The 13,061-nt window shown below is 41.0% G+C and overlaps 31 non-coding genes and 9 pseudogenes across 31 annotated transcripts; all 40 read left to right on the top strand.

Moving 5' to 3' along the window:
• The first annotated feature begins 56 nt into the window (after window positions 1-56).
• LOC136683060 (5S ribosomal RNA) lies at window positions 57-175 on the top strand (annotated as a pseudogene).
• Window positions 176-377: 202 nt separating this feature from the next.
• Window positions 378-496, top strand: LOC136683432 (5S ribosomal RNA). Its single transcript, XR_010799006.1, has one exon. It is a non-coding gene; the product is annotated as a 5S ribosomal RNA (ribosomal RNA).
• A 202-nt stretch (window positions 497-698) lies between these two features.
• LOC136683059 (5S ribosomal RNA) lies at window positions 699-817 on the top strand (annotated as a pseudogene).
• Window positions 818-1,019: 202 nt separating this feature from the next.
• Window positions 1,020-1,138, top strand: LOC136683431 (5S ribosomal RNA). The gene has a single exon (XR_010799005.1). It is a non-coding gene; the product is annotated as a 5S ribosomal RNA (ribosomal RNA).
• Window positions 1,139-1,360: 222 nt separating this feature from the next.
• Window positions 1,361-1,479, top strand: LOC136683430 (5S ribosomal RNA). The gene has a single exon (XR_010799004.1). It is a non-coding gene; the product is annotated as a 5S ribosomal RNA (ribosomal RNA).
• Window positions 1,480-1,681: 202 nt separating this feature from the next.
• LOC136683058 (5S ribosomal RNA) lies at window positions 1,682-1,800 on the top strand (annotated as a pseudogene).
• A 202-nt stretch (window positions 1,801-2,002) lies between these two features.
• LOC136683429 (5S ribosomal RNA) lies at window positions 2,003-2,121 on the top strand. Its single transcript, XR_010799003.1, has one exon. It is a non-coding gene; the product is annotated as a 5S ribosomal RNA (ribosomal RNA).
• A 202-nt stretch (window positions 2,122-2,323) lies between these two features.
• LOC136683057 (5S ribosomal RNA) lies at window positions 2,324-2,442 on the top strand (annotated as a pseudogene).
• Window positions 2,443-2,644: 202 nt separating this feature from the next.
• LOC136683428 (5S ribosomal RNA) lies at window positions 2,645-2,763 on the top strand. Its single transcript, XR_010799002.1, has one exon. It is a non-coding gene; the product is annotated as a 5S ribosomal RNA (ribosomal RNA).
• Window positions 2,764-2,985: 222 nt separating this feature from the next.
• Window positions 2,986-3,104, top strand: LOC136683427 (5S ribosomal RNA). Its single transcript, XR_010799001.1, has one exon. It is a non-coding gene; the product is annotated as a 5S ribosomal RNA (ribosomal RNA).
• A 222-nt stretch (window positions 3,105-3,326) lies between these two features.
• LOC136683426 (5S ribosomal RNA) lies at window positions 3,327-3,445 on the top strand. Its single transcript, XR_010799000.1, has one exon. It is a non-coding gene; the product is annotated as a 5S ribosomal RNA (ribosomal RNA).
• A 202-nt stretch (window positions 3,446-3,647) lies between these two features.
• Window positions 3,648-3,766, top strand: LOC136683056 (5S ribosomal RNA; annotated as a pseudogene).
• A 202-nt stretch (window positions 3,767-3,968) lies between these two features.
• On the top strand, window positions 3,969-4,087 carry LOC136683425 (5S ribosomal RNA). Its single transcript, XR_010798999.1, has one exon. It is a non-coding gene; the product is annotated as a 5S ribosomal RNA (ribosomal RNA).
• A 202-nt stretch (window positions 4,088-4,289) lies between these two features.
• LOC136683055 (5S ribosomal RNA) lies at window positions 4,290-4,408 on the top strand (annotated as a pseudogene).
• Window positions 4,409-4,610: 202 nt separating this feature from the next.
• On the top strand, window positions 4,611-4,729 carry LOC136683423 (5S ribosomal RNA). The gene has a single exon (XR_010798997.1). It is a non-coding gene; the product is annotated as a 5S ribosomal RNA (ribosomal RNA).
• Window positions 4,730-4,951: 222 nt separating this feature from the next.
• LOC136683422 (5S ribosomal RNA) lies at window positions 4,952-5,070 on the top strand. Its single transcript, XR_010798996.1, has one exon. It is a non-coding gene; the product is annotated as a 5S ribosomal RNA (ribosomal RNA).
• Window positions 5,071-5,292: 222 nt separating this feature from the next.
• On the top strand, window positions 5,293-5,411 carry LOC136683421 (5S ribosomal RNA). The gene has a single exon (XR_010798995.1). It is a non-coding gene; the product is annotated as a 5S ribosomal RNA (ribosomal RNA).
• Window positions 5,412-5,613: 202 nt separating this feature from the next.
• Window positions 5,614-5,732, top strand: LOC136683420 (5S ribosomal RNA). Its single transcript, XR_010798994.1, has one exon. It is a non-coding gene; the product is annotated as a 5S ribosomal RNA (ribosomal RNA).
• A 202-nt stretch (window positions 5,733-5,934) lies between these two features.
• Window positions 5,935-6,053, top strand: LOC136683419 (5S ribosomal RNA). The gene has a single exon (XR_010798993.1). It is a non-coding gene; the product is annotated as a 5S ribosomal RNA (ribosomal RNA).
• Window positions 6,054-6,255: 202 nt separating this feature from the next.
• On the top strand, window positions 6,256-6,374 carry LOC136683418 (5S ribosomal RNA). Its single transcript, XR_010798992.1, has one exon. It is a non-coding gene; the product is annotated as a 5S ribosomal RNA (ribosomal RNA).
• Window positions 6,375-6,576: 202 nt separating this feature from the next.
• Window positions 6,577-6,695, top strand: LOC136682950 (5S ribosomal RNA). Its single transcript, XR_010798734.1, has one exon. It is a non-coding gene; the product is annotated as a 5S ribosomal RNA (ribosomal RNA).
• Window positions 6,696-6,897: 202 nt separating this feature from the next.
• On the top strand, window positions 6,898-7,016 carry LOC136683417 (5S ribosomal RNA). The gene has a single exon (XR_010798991.1). It is a non-coding gene; the product is annotated as a 5S ribosomal RNA (ribosomal RNA).
• Window positions 7,017-7,219: 203 nt separating this feature from the next.
• Window positions 7,220-7,338, top strand: LOC136683416 (5S ribosomal RNA). The gene has a single exon (XR_010798990.1). It is a non-coding gene; the product is annotated as a 5S ribosomal RNA (ribosomal RNA).
• Window positions 7,339-7,540: 202 nt separating this feature from the next.
• On the top strand, window positions 7,541-7,659 carry LOC136683415 (5S ribosomal RNA). Its single transcript, XR_010798989.1, has one exon. It is a non-coding gene; the product is annotated as a 5S ribosomal RNA (ribosomal RNA).
• A 202-nt stretch (window positions 7,660-7,861) lies between these two features.
• On the top strand, window positions 7,862-7,980 carry LOC136683414 (5S ribosomal RNA). Its single transcript, XR_010798988.1, has one exon. It is a non-coding gene; the product is annotated as a 5S ribosomal RNA (ribosomal RNA).
• A 202-nt stretch (window positions 7,981-8,182) lies between these two features.
• Window positions 8,183-8,301, top strand: LOC136683412 (5S ribosomal RNA). The gene has a single exon (XR_010798986.1). It is a non-coding gene; the product is annotated as a 5S ribosomal RNA (ribosomal RNA).
• Window positions 8,302-8,503: 202 nt separating this feature from the next.
• Window positions 8,504-8,622, top strand: LOC136683411 (5S ribosomal RNA). Its single transcript, XR_010798985.1, has one exon. It is a non-coding gene; the product is annotated as a 5S ribosomal RNA (ribosomal RNA).
• Window positions 8,623-8,824: 202 nt separating this feature from the next.
• Window positions 8,825-8,943, top strand: LOC136683410 (5S ribosomal RNA). The gene has a single exon (XR_010798984.1). It is a non-coding gene; the product is annotated as a 5S ribosomal RNA (ribosomal RNA).
• A 223-nt stretch (window positions 8,944-9,166) lies between these two features.
• On the top strand, window positions 9,167-9,285 carry LOC136683409 (5S ribosomal RNA). The gene has a single exon (XR_010798983.1). It is a non-coding gene; the product is annotated as a 5S ribosomal RNA (ribosomal RNA).
• A 203-nt stretch (window positions 9,286-9,488) lies between these two features.
• Window positions 9,489-9,607, top strand: LOC136683153 (5S ribosomal RNA; annotated as a pseudogene).
• Window positions 9,608-9,809: 202 nt separating this feature from the next.
• Window positions 9,810-9,928, top strand: LOC136683408 (5S ribosomal RNA). The gene has a single exon (XR_010798982.1). It is a non-coding gene; the product is annotated as a 5S ribosomal RNA (ribosomal RNA).
• A 219-nt stretch (window positions 9,929-10,147) lies between these two features.
• Window positions 10,148-10,266, top strand: LOC136683660 (5S ribosomal RNA). Its single transcript, XR_010799221.1, has one exon. It is a non-coding gene; the product is annotated as a 5S ribosomal RNA (ribosomal RNA).
• Window positions 10,267-10,468: 202 nt separating this feature from the next.
• LOC136683126 (5S ribosomal RNA) lies at window positions 10,469-10,587 on the top strand (annotated as a pseudogene).
• Window positions 10,588-10,809: 222 nt separating this feature from the next.
• LOC136683483 (5S ribosomal RNA) lies at window positions 10,810-10,928 on the top strand. The gene has a single exon (XR_010799053.1). It is a non-coding gene; the product is annotated as a 5S ribosomal RNA (ribosomal RNA).
• A 202-nt stretch (window positions 10,929-11,130) lies between these two features.
• LOC136683407 (5S ribosomal RNA) lies at window positions 11,131-11,249 on the top strand. The gene has a single exon (XR_010798981.1). It is a non-coding gene; the product is annotated as a 5S ribosomal RNA (ribosomal RNA).
• A 222-nt stretch (window positions 11,250-11,471) lies between these two features.
• On the top strand, window positions 11,472-11,590 carry LOC136683471 (5S ribosomal RNA). The gene has a single exon (XR_010799042.1). It is a non-coding gene; the product is annotated as a 5S ribosomal RNA (ribosomal RNA).
• Window positions 11,591-11,793: 203 nt separating this feature from the next.
• Window positions 11,794-11,912, top strand: LOC136683459 (5S ribosomal RNA). Its single transcript, XR_010799031.1, has one exon. It is a non-coding gene; the product is annotated as a 5S ribosomal RNA (ribosomal RNA).
• A 202-nt stretch (window positions 11,913-12,114) lies between these two features.
• On the top strand, window positions 12,115-12,233 carry LOC136683406 (5S ribosomal RNA). The gene has a single exon (XR_010798980.1). It is a non-coding gene; the product is annotated as a 5S ribosomal RNA (ribosomal RNA).
• Window positions 12,234-12,455: 222 nt separating this feature from the next.
• Window positions 12,456-12,574, top strand: LOC136683447 (5S ribosomal RNA). The gene has a single exon (XR_010799020.1). It is a non-coding gene; the product is annotated as a 5S ribosomal RNA (ribosomal RNA).
• A 202-nt stretch (window positions 12,575-12,776) lies between these two features.
• LOC136683158 (5S ribosomal RNA) lies at window positions 12,777-12,894 on the top strand (annotated as a pseudogene).
• The last annotated feature ends 167 nt before the right edge of the window (window positions 12,895-13,061 follow it).

The raw sequence follows: 13,061 nt of genomic DNA, 5'->3' as shown, positions 1-13,061 counted from the left end.
CAAGTATTACTCTTAGAAGAGTATATAGAAATAGTCTTCTACAGCCCACAGTGATCGCTTACGGCCATACCACTCCTTGAAAGCCCGATCTCGTCTGATCTCGGAAGCGAAGAAGAGTTGGGCCTAGTTAGTACTTGGATGGGAGACTGCCTGGGAATACTAGGTTCTGTAAGCTTTTTAGCTTAAGCTTCTATTATAAAGGCAGTAACCACAGTCATTTAAACACAAGAGAAGAAGAAACTTAAAAAAAAAACGAACTGGAAAGCCAATCATTTTCATTTGAGGTGTCAGGTGGTCTACCGTTTACAGGCAGCTCTAAAACAAGTATTACTCTTAGAAGAGTATTTAGAAATAGTCTTCTACAGCCCGCAGTGATTGCTTACGGCCATACCACTCCTTGAAAGCCCGATCTCGTCTGATCTCGGAAGCGAAGAAGAGTTGGGCCTAGTTAGTACTTGGATGGGAGACTGCCTGGGAATACTAGGTGCTGTAAGCTTTTTAGCTTAAGCTTCTATTATAAAGGCAGTAACCACAGTCATTTAAACACAAGAGAAGAAGAAACTTAAAAAAAAAACGAACTGGAAAGCCAATCATTTTTATTTGAGGTGTCAGGTGGTCTACCGTTTACAGGCAGCTCTAAAACAAGTATTACTCTTAGAAGAGTATATAGAAATAGTCTTCTACAGCCCACAGTGATCGCTTACGGCCATACCACTCCTTGAAAGCCCGATCTCGTCTGATCTCGGAAGCGAAGAAGAGTTGGGCCTAGTTAGTACTTGGATGGGAGACTGCCTGGGAATACTAGGTTCTGTAAGCTTTTTAGCTTAAGCTTCTATTATAAAGGCAGTAACCACAGTCATTTAAACACAAGAGAAGAAGAAACTTAAAAAAAAAACGAACTGGAAAGCCAATCATTTTCATTTGAGGTGTCAGGTGGTCTACCGTTTACAGGCAGCTCTAAAACAAGTATTACTCTTAGAAGAGTATATAGAAATAGTCTTCTACAGCCCGCAGTGATCGCTTACGGCCATACCACTCCTTGAAAGCCCGATCTCGTCTGATCTCGGAAGCGAAGAAGAGTTGGGCCTAGTTAGTACTTGGATGGGAGACTGCCTGGGAATACTAGGTGCTGTAAGCTTTTTAGCTTAAGCTTCTATTATAAAGGCAGTAACCACAGTCATTTAAACACAAGAGAAGAAGAAAACTTAAGAAAAAAAAAACAACAACAAAAAAAAACGAACTGGAAAGCCAATCATTTTCATTTGAGGTGTCAGGTGGTCTACCGTTTACAGGCAGCTCTAAAACAAGTATTACTCTTAGAAGAGTATTTAGAAATAGTCTTCTACAGCCCGCAGTGATTGCTTACGGCCATACCACTCCTTGAAAGCCCGATCTCGTCTGATCTCGGAAGCGAAGAAGAGTTGGGCCTAGTTAGTACTTGGATGGGAGACTGCCTGGGAATACTAGGTGCTGTAAGCTTTTTAGCTTAAGCTTCTATTATAAAGGCAGTAACCACAGTCATTTAAACACAAGAGAAGAAGAAACTTAAAAAAAAAACGAACTGGAAAGCCAATCATTTTTATTTGAGGTGTCAGGTGGTCTACCGTTTACAGGCAGCTCTAAAACAAGTATTACTCTTAGAAGAGTATATAGAAATAGTCTTCTACAGCCCACAGTGATCGCTTACGGCCATACCACTCCTTGAAAGCCCGATCTCGTCTGATCTCGGAAGCGAAGAAGAGTTGGGCCTAGTTAGTACTTGGATGGGAGACTGCCTGGGAATACTAGGTTCTGTAAGCTTTTTAGCTTAAGCTTCTATTATAAAGGCAGTAACCACAGTCATTTAAACACAAGAGAAGAAGAAACTTAAAAAAAAAACGAACTGGAAAGCCAATCATTTTCATTTGAGGTGTCAGGTGGTCTACCGTTTACAGGCAGCTCTAAAACAAGTATTACTCTTAGAAGAGTATTTAGAAATAGTCTTCTACAGCCCGCAGTGATTGCTTACGGCCATACCACTCCTTGAAAGCCCGATCTCGTCTGATCTCGGAAGCGAAGAAGAGTTGGGCCTAGTTAGTACTTGGATGGGAGACTGCCTGGGAATACTAGGTGCTGTAAGCTTTTTAGCTTAAGCTTCTATTATAAAGGCAGTAACCACAGTCATTTAAACACAAGAGAAGAAGAAACTTAAAAAAAAAACGAACTGGAAAGCCAATCATTTTTATTTGAGGTGTCAGGTGGTCTACCGTTTACAGGCAGCTCTAAAACAAGTATTACTCTTAGAAGAGTATATAGAAATAGTCTTCTACAGCCCACAGTGATCGCTTACGGCCATACCACTCCTTGAAAGCCCGATCTCGTCTGATCTCGGAAGCGAAGAAGAGTTGGGCCTAGTTAGTACTTGGATGGGAGACTGCCTGGGAATACTAGGTTCTGTAAGCTTTTTAGCTTAAGCTTCTATTATAAAGGCAGTAACCACAGTCATTTAAACACAAGAGAAGAAGAAACTTAAAAAAAAAACGAACTGGAAAGCCAATCATTTTCATTTGAGGTGTCAGGTGGTCTACCGTTTACAGGCAGCTCTAAAACAAGTATTACTCTTAGAAGAGTATATAGAAATAGTCTTCTACAGCCCGCAGTGATCGCTTACGGCCATACCACTCCTTGAAAGCCCGATCTCGTCTGATCTCGGAAGCGAAGAAGAGTTGGGCCTAGTTAGTACTTGGATGGGAGACTGCCTGGGAATACTAGGTGCTGTAAGCTCTTTAGCTTAAGCTTCTATTATAAAGGCAGTAACCACAGTCATGTAAACACAAGAGAAGAAGAAAACTTAAGAAAAAAAAAACAACAACAAAAAAAAACGAACTGGAAAGCCAATCATTTTCATTTGAGGTGTCAGGTGGTCTACCGTTTACAGGCAGCTCTAAAACAAGTATTACTCTTAGAAGAGTATTTAGAAATAGTCTTCTACAGCCCGCAGTGATTGCTTACGGCCATACCACTCCTTGAAAGCCCGATCTCGTCTGATCTCGGAAGCGAAGAAGAGTTGGGCCTAGTTAGTACTTGGATGGGAGACTGCCTGGGAATACTAGGTGCTGTAAGCTTTTTAGCTTAAGCTTCTATTATAAAGGCAGTAACCACAGTCATTTAAACACAAGAGAAGAAGAAAACTTAAGAAAAAAAAAACAACAACAAAAAAAAACGAACTGGAAAGCCAATCATTTTTATTTGAGGTGTCAGGTGGTCTACCGTTTACAGGCAGCTCTAAAACAAGTATTACTCTTAGAAGAGTATTTAGAAATAGTCTTCTACAGCCCGCAGTGATCGCTTACGGCCATACCACTCCTTGAAAGCCCGATCTCGTCTGATCTCGGAAGCGAAGAAGAGTTGGGCCTAGTTAGTACTTGGATGGGAGACTGCCTGGGAATACTAGGTGCTGTAAGCTTTTTAGCTTAAGCTTCTATTATAAAGGCAGTAACCACAGTCATTTAAACACAAGAGAAGAAGAAACTTAAAAAAAAAACGAACTGGAAAGCCAATCATTTTTATTTGAGGTGTCAGGTGGTCTACCGTTTACAGGCAGCTCTAAAACAAGTATTACTCTTAGAAGAGTATATAGAAATAGTCTTCTACAGCCCACAGTGATCGCTTACGGCCATACCACTCCTTGAAAGCCCGATCTCGTCTGATCTCGGAAGCGAAGAAGAGTTGGGCCTAGTTAGTACTTGGATGGGAGACTGCCTGGGAATACTAGGTTCTGTAAGCTTTTTAGCTTAAGCTTCTATTATAAAGGCAGTAACCACAGTCATTTAAACACAAGAGAAGAAGAAACTTAAAAAAAAAACGAACTGGAAAGCCAATCATTTTCATTTGAGGTGTCAGGTGGTCTACCGTTTACAGGCAGCTCTAAAACAAGTATTACTCTTAGAAGAGTATTTAGAAATAGTCTTCTACAGCCCGCAGTGATTGCTTACGGCCATACCACTCCTTGAAAGCCCGATCTCGTCTGATCTCGGAAGCGAAGAAGAGTTGGGCCTAGTTAGTACTTGGATGGGAGACTGCCTGGGAATACTAGGTGCTGTAAGCTTTTTAGCTTAAGCTTCTATTATAAAGGCAGTAACCACAGTCATTTAAACACAAGAGAAGAAGAAACTTAAAAAAAAAACGAACTGGAAAGCCAATCATTTTTATTTGAGGTGTCAGGTGGTCTACCGTTTACAGGCAGCTCTAAAACAAGTATTACTCTTAGAAGAGTATATAGAAATAGTCTTCTACAGCCCACAGTGATCGCTTACGGCCATACCACTCCTTGAAAGCCCGATCTCGTCTGATCTCGGAAGCGAAGAAGAGTTGGGCCTAGTTAGTACTTGGATGGGAGACTGCCTGGGAATACTAGGTTCTGTAAGCTTTTTAGCTTAAGCTTCTATTATAAAGGCAGTAACCACAGTCATTTAAACACAAGAGAAGAAGAAACTTAAAAAAAAAACGAACTGGAAAGCCAATCATTTTCATTTGAGGTGTCAGGTGGTCTACCGTTTACAGGCAGCTCTAAAACAAGTATTACTCTTAGAAGAGTATATAGAAATAGTCTTCTACAGCCCGCAGTGATCGCTTACGGCCATACCACTCCTTGAAAGCCCGATCTCGTCTGATCTCGGAAGCGAAGAAGAGTTGGGCCTAGTTAGTACTTGGATGGGAGACTGCCTGGGAATACTAGGTGCTGTAAGCTCTTTAGCTTAAGCTTCTATTATAAAGGCAGTAACCACAGTCATGTAAACACAAGAGAAGAAGAAAACTTAAGAAAAAAAAAACAACAACAAAAAAAAACGAACTGGAAAGCCAATCATTTTCATTTGAGGTGTCAGGTGGTCTACCGTTTACAGGCAGCTCTAAAACAAGTATTACTCTTAGAAGAGTATTTAGAAATAGTCTTCTACAGCCCGCAGTGATTGCTTACGGCCATACCACTCCTTGAAAGCCCGATCTCGTCTGATCTCGGAAGCGAAGAAGAGTTGGGCCTAGTTAGTACTTGGATGGGAGACTGCCTGGGAATACTAGGTGCTGTAAGCTTTTTAGCTTAAGCTTCTATTATAAAGGCAGTAACCACAGTCATTTAAACACAAGAGAAGAAGAAAACTTAAGAAAAAAAAAACAACAACAAAAAAAAACGAACTGGAAAGCCAATCATTTTTATTTGAGGTGTCAGGTGGTCTACCGTTTACAGGCAGCTCTAAAACAAGTATTACTCTTAGAAGAGTATTTAGAAATAGTCTTCTACAGCCCGCAGTGATCGCTTACGGCCATACCACTCCTTGAAAGCCCGATCTCGTCTGATCTCGGAAGCGAAGAAGAGTTGGGCCTAGTTAGTACTTGGATGGGAGACTGCCTGGGAATACTAGGTGCTGTAAGCTTTTTAGCTTAAGCTTCTATTATAAAGGCAGTAACCACAGTCATTTAAACACAAGAGAAGAAGAAACTTAAAAAAAAAACGAACTGGAAAGCCAATCATTTTTATTTGAGGTGTCAGGTGGTCTACCGTTTACAGGCAGCTCTAAAACAAGTATTACTCTTAGAAGAGTATATAGAAATAGTCTTCTACAGCCAGCAGTGATCGCTTACGGCCATACCACTCCTTGAAAGCCCGATCTCGTCTGATCTCGGAAGCGAAGAAGAGTTGGGCCTAGTTAGTACTTGGATGGGAGACTGCCTGGGAATACTAGGTGCTGTAAGCTTTTTAGCTTAAGCTTCTATTATAAAGGCAGTAACCACAGTCATTTAAACACAAGAGAAGAAGAAACTTAAAAAAAAAACGAACTGGAAAGCCAATCATTTTTATTTGAGGTGTCAGGTGGTCTACCGTTTACAGGCAGCTCTAAAACAAGTATTACTCTTAGAAGAGTATATAGAAATAGTCTTCTACAGCCAGCAGTGATCGCTTACGGCCATACCACTCCTTGAAAGCCCGATCTCGTCTGATCTCGGAAGCGAAGAAGAGTTGGGCCTAGTTAGTACTTGGATGGGAGACTGCCTGGGAATACTAGGTGCTGTAAGCTTTTTAGCTTAAGCTTCTATTATAAAGGCAGTAACCACAGTCATTTAAACACAAGAGAAGAAGAAACTTAAAAAAAAAACGAACTGGAAAGCCAATCATTTTTATTTGAGGTGTCAGGTGGTCTACCGTTTACAGGCAGCTCTAAAACAAGTATTACTCTTAGAAGAGTATTTAGAAATAGTCTTCTACAGCCCGCAGTGATCGCTTACGGCCATACCACTCCTTGAAAGCCCGATCTCGTCTGATCTCGGAAGCGAAGAAGAGTTGGGCCTAGTTAGTACTTGGATGGGAGACTGCCTGGGAATACTAGGTGCTGTAAGCTTTTTAGCTTAAGCTTCTATTATAAAGGCAGTAACCACAGTCATTTAAACACAAGAGAAGAAGAAACTTAAAAAAAAAACGAACTGGAAAGCCAATCATTTTTATTTGAGGTGTCAGGTGGTCTACCGTTTACAGGCAGCTCTAAAACAAGTATTACTCTTAGAAGAGTATTTAGAAATAGTCTTCTACAGCCCGCAGTGATCGCTTACGGCCATACCACTCCTTGAAAGCCCGATCTCGTCTGATCTCGGAAGCGAAGAGGAGTTGGGCCTAGTTAGTACTTGGATGGGAGACTGCCTGGGAATACTAGGTGCTGTAAGCTTTTTAGCTTAAGCTTCTATTATAAAGGCAGTAACCACAGTCATTTAAACACAAGAGAAGAAGAAACTTAAAAAAAAAACGAACTGGAAAGCCAATCATTTTTATTTGAGGTGTCAGGTGGTCTACCGTTTACAGGCAGCTCTAAAACAAGTATTACTCTTAGAAGAGTATATAGAAATAGTCTTCTACAGCCAGCAGTGATCGCTTACGGCCATACCACTCCTTGAAAGCCCGATCTCGTCTGATCTCGGAAGCGAAGAAGAGTTGGGCCTAGTTAGTACTTGGATGGGAGACTGCCTGGGAATACTAGGTGCTGTAAGCTTTTTAGCTTAAGCTTCTATTATAAAGGCAGTAACCACAGTCATTTAAACACAAGAGAAGAAGAAACTTAAAAAAAAAAACGAACTGGAAAGCCAATCATTTTTATTTGAGGTGTCAGGTGGTCTACCGTTTACAGGCAGCTCTAAAACAAGTATTACTCTTAGAAGAGTATATAGAAATAGTCTTCTACAGCCAGCAGTGATCGCTTACGGCCATACCACTCCTTGAAAGCCCGATCTCGTCTGATCTCGGAAGCGAAGAAGAGTTGGGCCTAGTTAGTACTTGGATGGGAGACTGCCTGGGAATACTAGGTGCTGTAAGCTTTTTAGCTTAAGCTTCTATTATAAAGGCAGTAACCACAGTCATTTAAACACAAGAGAAGAAGAAACTTAAAAAAAAAACGAACTGGAAAGCCAATCATTTTTATTTGAGGTGTCAGGTGGTCTACCGTTTACAGGCAGCTCTAAAACAAGTATTACTCTTAGAAGAGTATTTAGAAATAGTCTTCTACAGCCCGCAGTGATCGCTTACGGCCATACCACTCCTTGAAAGCCCGATCTCGTCTGATCTCGGAAGCGAAGAAGAGTTGGGCCTAGTTAGTACTTGGATGGGAGACTGCCTGGGAATACTAGGTGCTGTAAGCTTTTTAGCTTAAGCTTCTATTATAAAGGCAGTAACCACAGTCATTTAAACACAAGAGAAGAAGAAACTTAAAAAAAAAACGAACTGGAAAGCCAATCATTTTTATTTGAGGTGTCAGGTGGTCTACCGTTTACAGGCAGCTCTAAAACAAGTATTACTCTTAGAAGAGTATATAGAAATAGTCTTCTACAGCCAGCAGTGATCGCTTACGGCCATACCACTCCTTGAAAGCCCGATCTCGTCTGATCTCGGAAGCGAAGAAGAGTTGGGCCTAGTTAGTACTTGGATGGGAGACTGCCTGGGAATACTAGGTGCTGTAAGCTTTTTAGCTTAAGCTTCTATTATAAAGGCAGTAACCACAGTCATTTAAACACAAGAGAAGAAGAAACTTAAAAAAAAAACGAACTGGAAAGCCAATCATTTTTATTTGAGGTGTCAGGTGGTCTACCGTTTACAGGCAGCTCTAAAACAAGTATTACTCTTAGAAGAGTATATAGAAATAGTCTTCTACAGCCAGCAGTGATCGCTTACGGCCATACCACTCCTTGAAAGCCCGATCTCGTCTGATCTCGGAAGCGAAGAAGAGTTGGGCCTAGTTAGTACTTGGATGGGAGACTGCCTGGGAATACTAGGTGCTGTAAGCTTTTTAGCTTAAGCTTCTATTATAAAGGCAGTAACCACAGTCATTTAAACACAAGAGAAGAAGAAACTTAAAAAAAAAACGAACTGGAAAGCCAATCATTTTTATTTGAGGTGTCAGGTGGTCTACCGTTTACAGGCAGCTCTAAAACAAGTATTACTCTTAGAAGAGTATATAGAAATAGTCTTCTACAGCCAGCAGTGATCGCTTACGGCCATACCACTCCTTGAAAGCCCGATCTCGTCTGATCTCGGAAGCGAAGAAGAGTTGGGCCTAGTTAGTACTTGGATGGGAGACTGCCTGGGAATACTAGGTGCTGTAAGCTTTTTAGCTTAAGCTTCTATTATAAAGGCAGTAACCACAGTCATTTAAACACAAGAGAAGAAGAAACTTAAAAAAAAAACGAACTGGAAAGCCAATCATTTTTATTTGAGGTGTCAGGTGGTCTACCGTTTACAGGCAGCTCTAAAACAAGTATTACTCTTAGAAGAGTATATAGAAATAGTCTTCTACAGCCAGCAGTGATCGCTTACGGCCATACCACTCCTTGAAAGCCCGATCTCGTCTGATCTCGGAAGCGAAGAAGAGTTGGGCCTAGTTAGTACTTGGATGGGAGACTGCCTGGGAATACTAGGTGCTGTAAGCTTTTTAGCTTAAGCTTCTATTATAAAGGCAGTAACCACAGTCATTTAAACACAAGAGAAGAAGAAAACTTAAGAAAAAAAAAAACAACAACAAAAAAAAACGAACTGGAAAGCCAATCATTTTCATTTGAGGTGTCAGGTGGTCTACCGTTTACAGGCAGCTCTAAAACAAGTATTACTCTTAGAAGAGTATTTAGAAATAGTCTTCTACAGCCCGCAGTGATTGCTTACGGCCATACCACTCCTTGAAAGCCCGATCTCGTCTGATCTCGGAAGCGAAGAAGAGTTGGGCCTAGTTAGTACTTGGATGGGAGACTGCCTGGGAATACTAGGTGCTGTAAGCTTTTTAGCTTAAGCTTCTATTATAAAGGCAGTAACCACAGTCATTTAAACACAAGAGAAGAAGAAACTTAAAAAAAAAAACGAACTGGAAAGCCAATCATTTTTATTTGAGGTGTCAGGTGGTCTACCGTTTACAGGCAGCTCTAAAACAAGTATTACTCTTAGAAGAGTATATAGAAATAGTCTTCTACAGCCCGAAGTGATCGCTTACGGCCATACCACTCCTTGAAAGCCCGATCTCGTGTGATCTCGGAAGCGAAGAAGAGTTGGGCCTAGTTAGTACTTGGATGGGAGACTGCCTGGGAATACTAGGTTCTGTAAGCTTTTTAGCTTAAGCTTCTATTATAAAGGCAGTAACCACAGTCATTTAAACACAAGAGAAGAAGAAACTTAAAAAAAAAACGAACTGGAAAGCCAATCATTTTCATTTGAGGTGTCAGGTGGTCTACCGTTTACAGGCAGCTCTAAAACAAGTATTACTCTTAGAAGAGTATATAGAAATAGTCTTCTACAGCCCGCAGTGATCGCTTACGGCCATACCACTCCTTGAAAGCCCGATCTCGTCTGATCTCGGAAGCGAAGAAGAGTTGGGCCTAGTTAGTACTTGGATGGGAGACTGCCTGGGAATACTAGGTGCTGTAAGCTCTTTAGCTTAAGCTTCTATTATAAAGGCAGTAACCACAGTCATGTAAACACAAGAGAAGAAGAAAACTTAAGAAAAAAAAAACAACAAAAAAAAACGAACTGGAAAGCCAATCATTTTCATTTGAGGTGTCAGGTGGTCTACCGTTTACAGGCAGCTCTAAAACAAGTATTACTCTTAGAAGAGTATTTAGAAATAGTCTTCTACAGCCCGCAGTGATCGCTTACGGCCATACCACTCCTTGAAAGCCCGATCTCGTCTGATCTCGGAAGCGAAGAAGAGTTGGGCCTAGTTAGTACTTGGATGGGACACTGCCTGGGAATACTAGGTGCTGTAAGCTTTTTAGCTTAAGCTTCTATTATAAAGGCAGTAACCACAGTCATTTAAACACAAGAGAAGAAGAAACTTAAAAAAAAAACGAACTGGAAAGCCAATCATTTTTATTTGAGGTGTCAGGTGGTCTACCGTTTACAGGCAGCTCTAAAACAAGTATTACTCTTAGAAGATTATATAGAAATAGTCTTCTACAGCCAGCAGTGATCGCTTACGGCCATACCACTCCTTGAAAGCCCGATCTCGTCTGATCTCGGAAGCGAAGAAGAGTTGGGCCTCGTTAGTACTTGGATGGGAGACTGCCTGGGAATACTAGGTGCTGTAAGCTTTTTAGCTTAAGCTTCTATTATAAAGGCAGTAACCACAGTCATGTAAACACAAGAGAAGAAGAAAACTTAAGAAAAAAAAAACAACAACAAAAAAAAACGAACTGGAAAGCCAATCATTTTCATTTGAGGTGTCAGGTGGTCTACCGTTTACAGGCAGCTCTAAAACAAGTATTACTCTTAGAAGAGTATTTAGAAATAGTCTTCTACAGCCCGCAGTGATTGCTTACGGCCATACCACTCCTTGAAAGCCCGATCTCGTCTGATCTCGGAAGCGAAGAAGAGTTGGGCCTAGTTAGTACTTGGATGGGAGACTTCCTGGGAATACTAGGTGCTGTAAGCTTTTTAGCTTAAGCTTCTATTATAAAGGCAGTAACCACAGTCATTTAAACACAAGAGAAGAAGAAACTTAAAAAAAAAACGAACTGGAAAGCCAATCATTTTTATTTGAGGTGTCAGGTGGTCTACCGTTTACAGGCAGCTCTAAAACAAGTATTGCTCTTAGAAGAGTATATAGAAATAGTCTTCTACAGCCAGCAGTGATCGCTTACGGCCATACCACTCCTTGAAAGCCCGATCTCGTCTGATCTCGGAAGCGAAGAAGAGTTGGGCCTAGTTAGTACTTGGATGGGAGACTGCCTGGGAATACTAGGTGCTGTAAGCTTTTTAGCTTAAGCTTCTATTATAAAGGCAGTAACCACAGTCATGTAAACACAAGAGAAGAAGAAAACTTAAGAAAAAAAAAACAACAACAAAAAAAAACGAACTGGAAAGCCAATCATTTTCATTTGAGGTGTCAGGTGGTCTACCGTTTACAGGCAGCTCTAAAACAAGTATTACTCTTAGAAGAGTATTTAGAAATAGTCTTCTACAGCCCGCAGTGATTGCTTACGGCCATACCACTCCTTGAAAGCCCGATCTCGTCTGATCTCGGAAGCGAAGAAGAGTTGGGCCTAGTTAGTACTTGGATGGGAGACTTCCTGGGAATACTAGGTGCTGTAAGCTTTTTAGCTTAAGCTTCTATTATAAAGGCAGTAACCACAGTCATTTAAACACAAGAGAAGAAGAAACTAAAAAAAAAAAACGAACTGGAAAGCCAATCATTTTCATTTGAGGTGTCAGGTGGTCTACCGTTTACAGGCAGCTCTAAAACAAGTATTACTCTTAGAAGAGTATTTAGAAATAGTCTTCTACAGCCCGCAGTGATTGCTTACGGCCATACCACTCCTTGAAAGCCCGATCTCGTCTGATCTCGGAAGCGAAGAAGAGTTGGGCCTAGTTAGTACTTGGATGGGAGACTTCCTGGGAATACTAGGTGCTGTAAGCTTTTTAGCTTAAGCTTCTATTATAAAGGCAGTAACCACAGTCATTTAAACACAAGAGAAGAAGAAACTTAAAAAAAAAACGAACTGGAAAGCCAATCATTTTTATTTGAGGTGTCAGGTGGTCTACCGTTTACAGGCAGCTCTAAAACAAGTATTGCTCTTAGAAGAGTATATAGAAATAGTCTTCTACAGCCAGCAGTGATCGCTTACGGCCATACCACTCCTTGAAAGCCCGATCTCGTCTGATCTCGGAAGCGAAGAAGAGTTGGGCCTAGTTAGTACTTGGATGGGAGACTGCCTGGGAATACTAGGTGCTGTAAGCTTCTTAGCTTAAGCTTCTATTATAAAGGCAGTAACCACAGTCATGTAAACACAAGAGAAGAAGAAAACTTAAGAAAAAAAAAACAACAACAAAAAAAAACGAACTGGAAAGCCAATCATTTTCATTTGAGGTGTCAGGTGGTCTACCGTTTACAGGCAGCTCTAAAACAAGTATTACTCTTAGAAGAGTATTTAGAAATAGTCTTCTACAGCCCGCAGTGATTGCTTACGGCCATACCACTCCTTGAAAGCCCGATCTCGTCTGATCTCGGAAGCGAAGAAGAGTTGGGCCTAGTTAGTACTTGGATGGGAGACTTCCTGGGAATACTAGGTGCTGTAAGCTTTTTAGCTTAAGCTTCTATTATAAAGGCAGTAACCACAGTCATTTAAACACAAGAGAAGAAGAAACTTAAAAAAAAAACGAACTGGAAAGCCAATCATTTTCATTTGAGGTGTCAGGTGGTCTACCGTTTACAGGCAGCTCTAAAACAAGTATTACTCTTAGAAGAGTATTTAGAAATAGTCTTCTACAGCCCGCAGTGATTGCTTACGGCCATACCACTCCTTGAAAGCCCGATCTCGTCTGATCTCGGAAGCGAAGAAGAGTTGGGCCTAGTTAGTACTTGGATGGGAGACTTCCTGGGAATACTAGGTGTGTAAGCTTTTTAGCTTAAGCTTCTATTATAAAGGCAGTAACCACAGTCATTTAAACACAAGAGAAGAAGAAACTTAAAAAAAAAACGAACTGGAAAGCCAATCATTTTCATTTGAGGTGTCAGGTGGTCTACCGTTTACAGGCAGCTCTAAAACAAGTATTACTCTTAGAAGAG

Source organism: Hoplias malabaricus, unplaced genomic scaffold (genome assembly GCF_029633855.1).
Source record: "Hoplias malabaricus isolate fHopMal1 unplaced genomic scaffold, fHopMal1.hap1 scaffold_69, whole genome shotgun sequence".
NCBI classification, from domain to species: Eukaryota; Metazoa; Chordata; class Actinopteri; order Characiformes; family Erythrinidae; genus Hoplias; species Hoplias malabaricus.
This window is presented reverse-complemented; position numbering and strand designations above follow the sequence as displayed.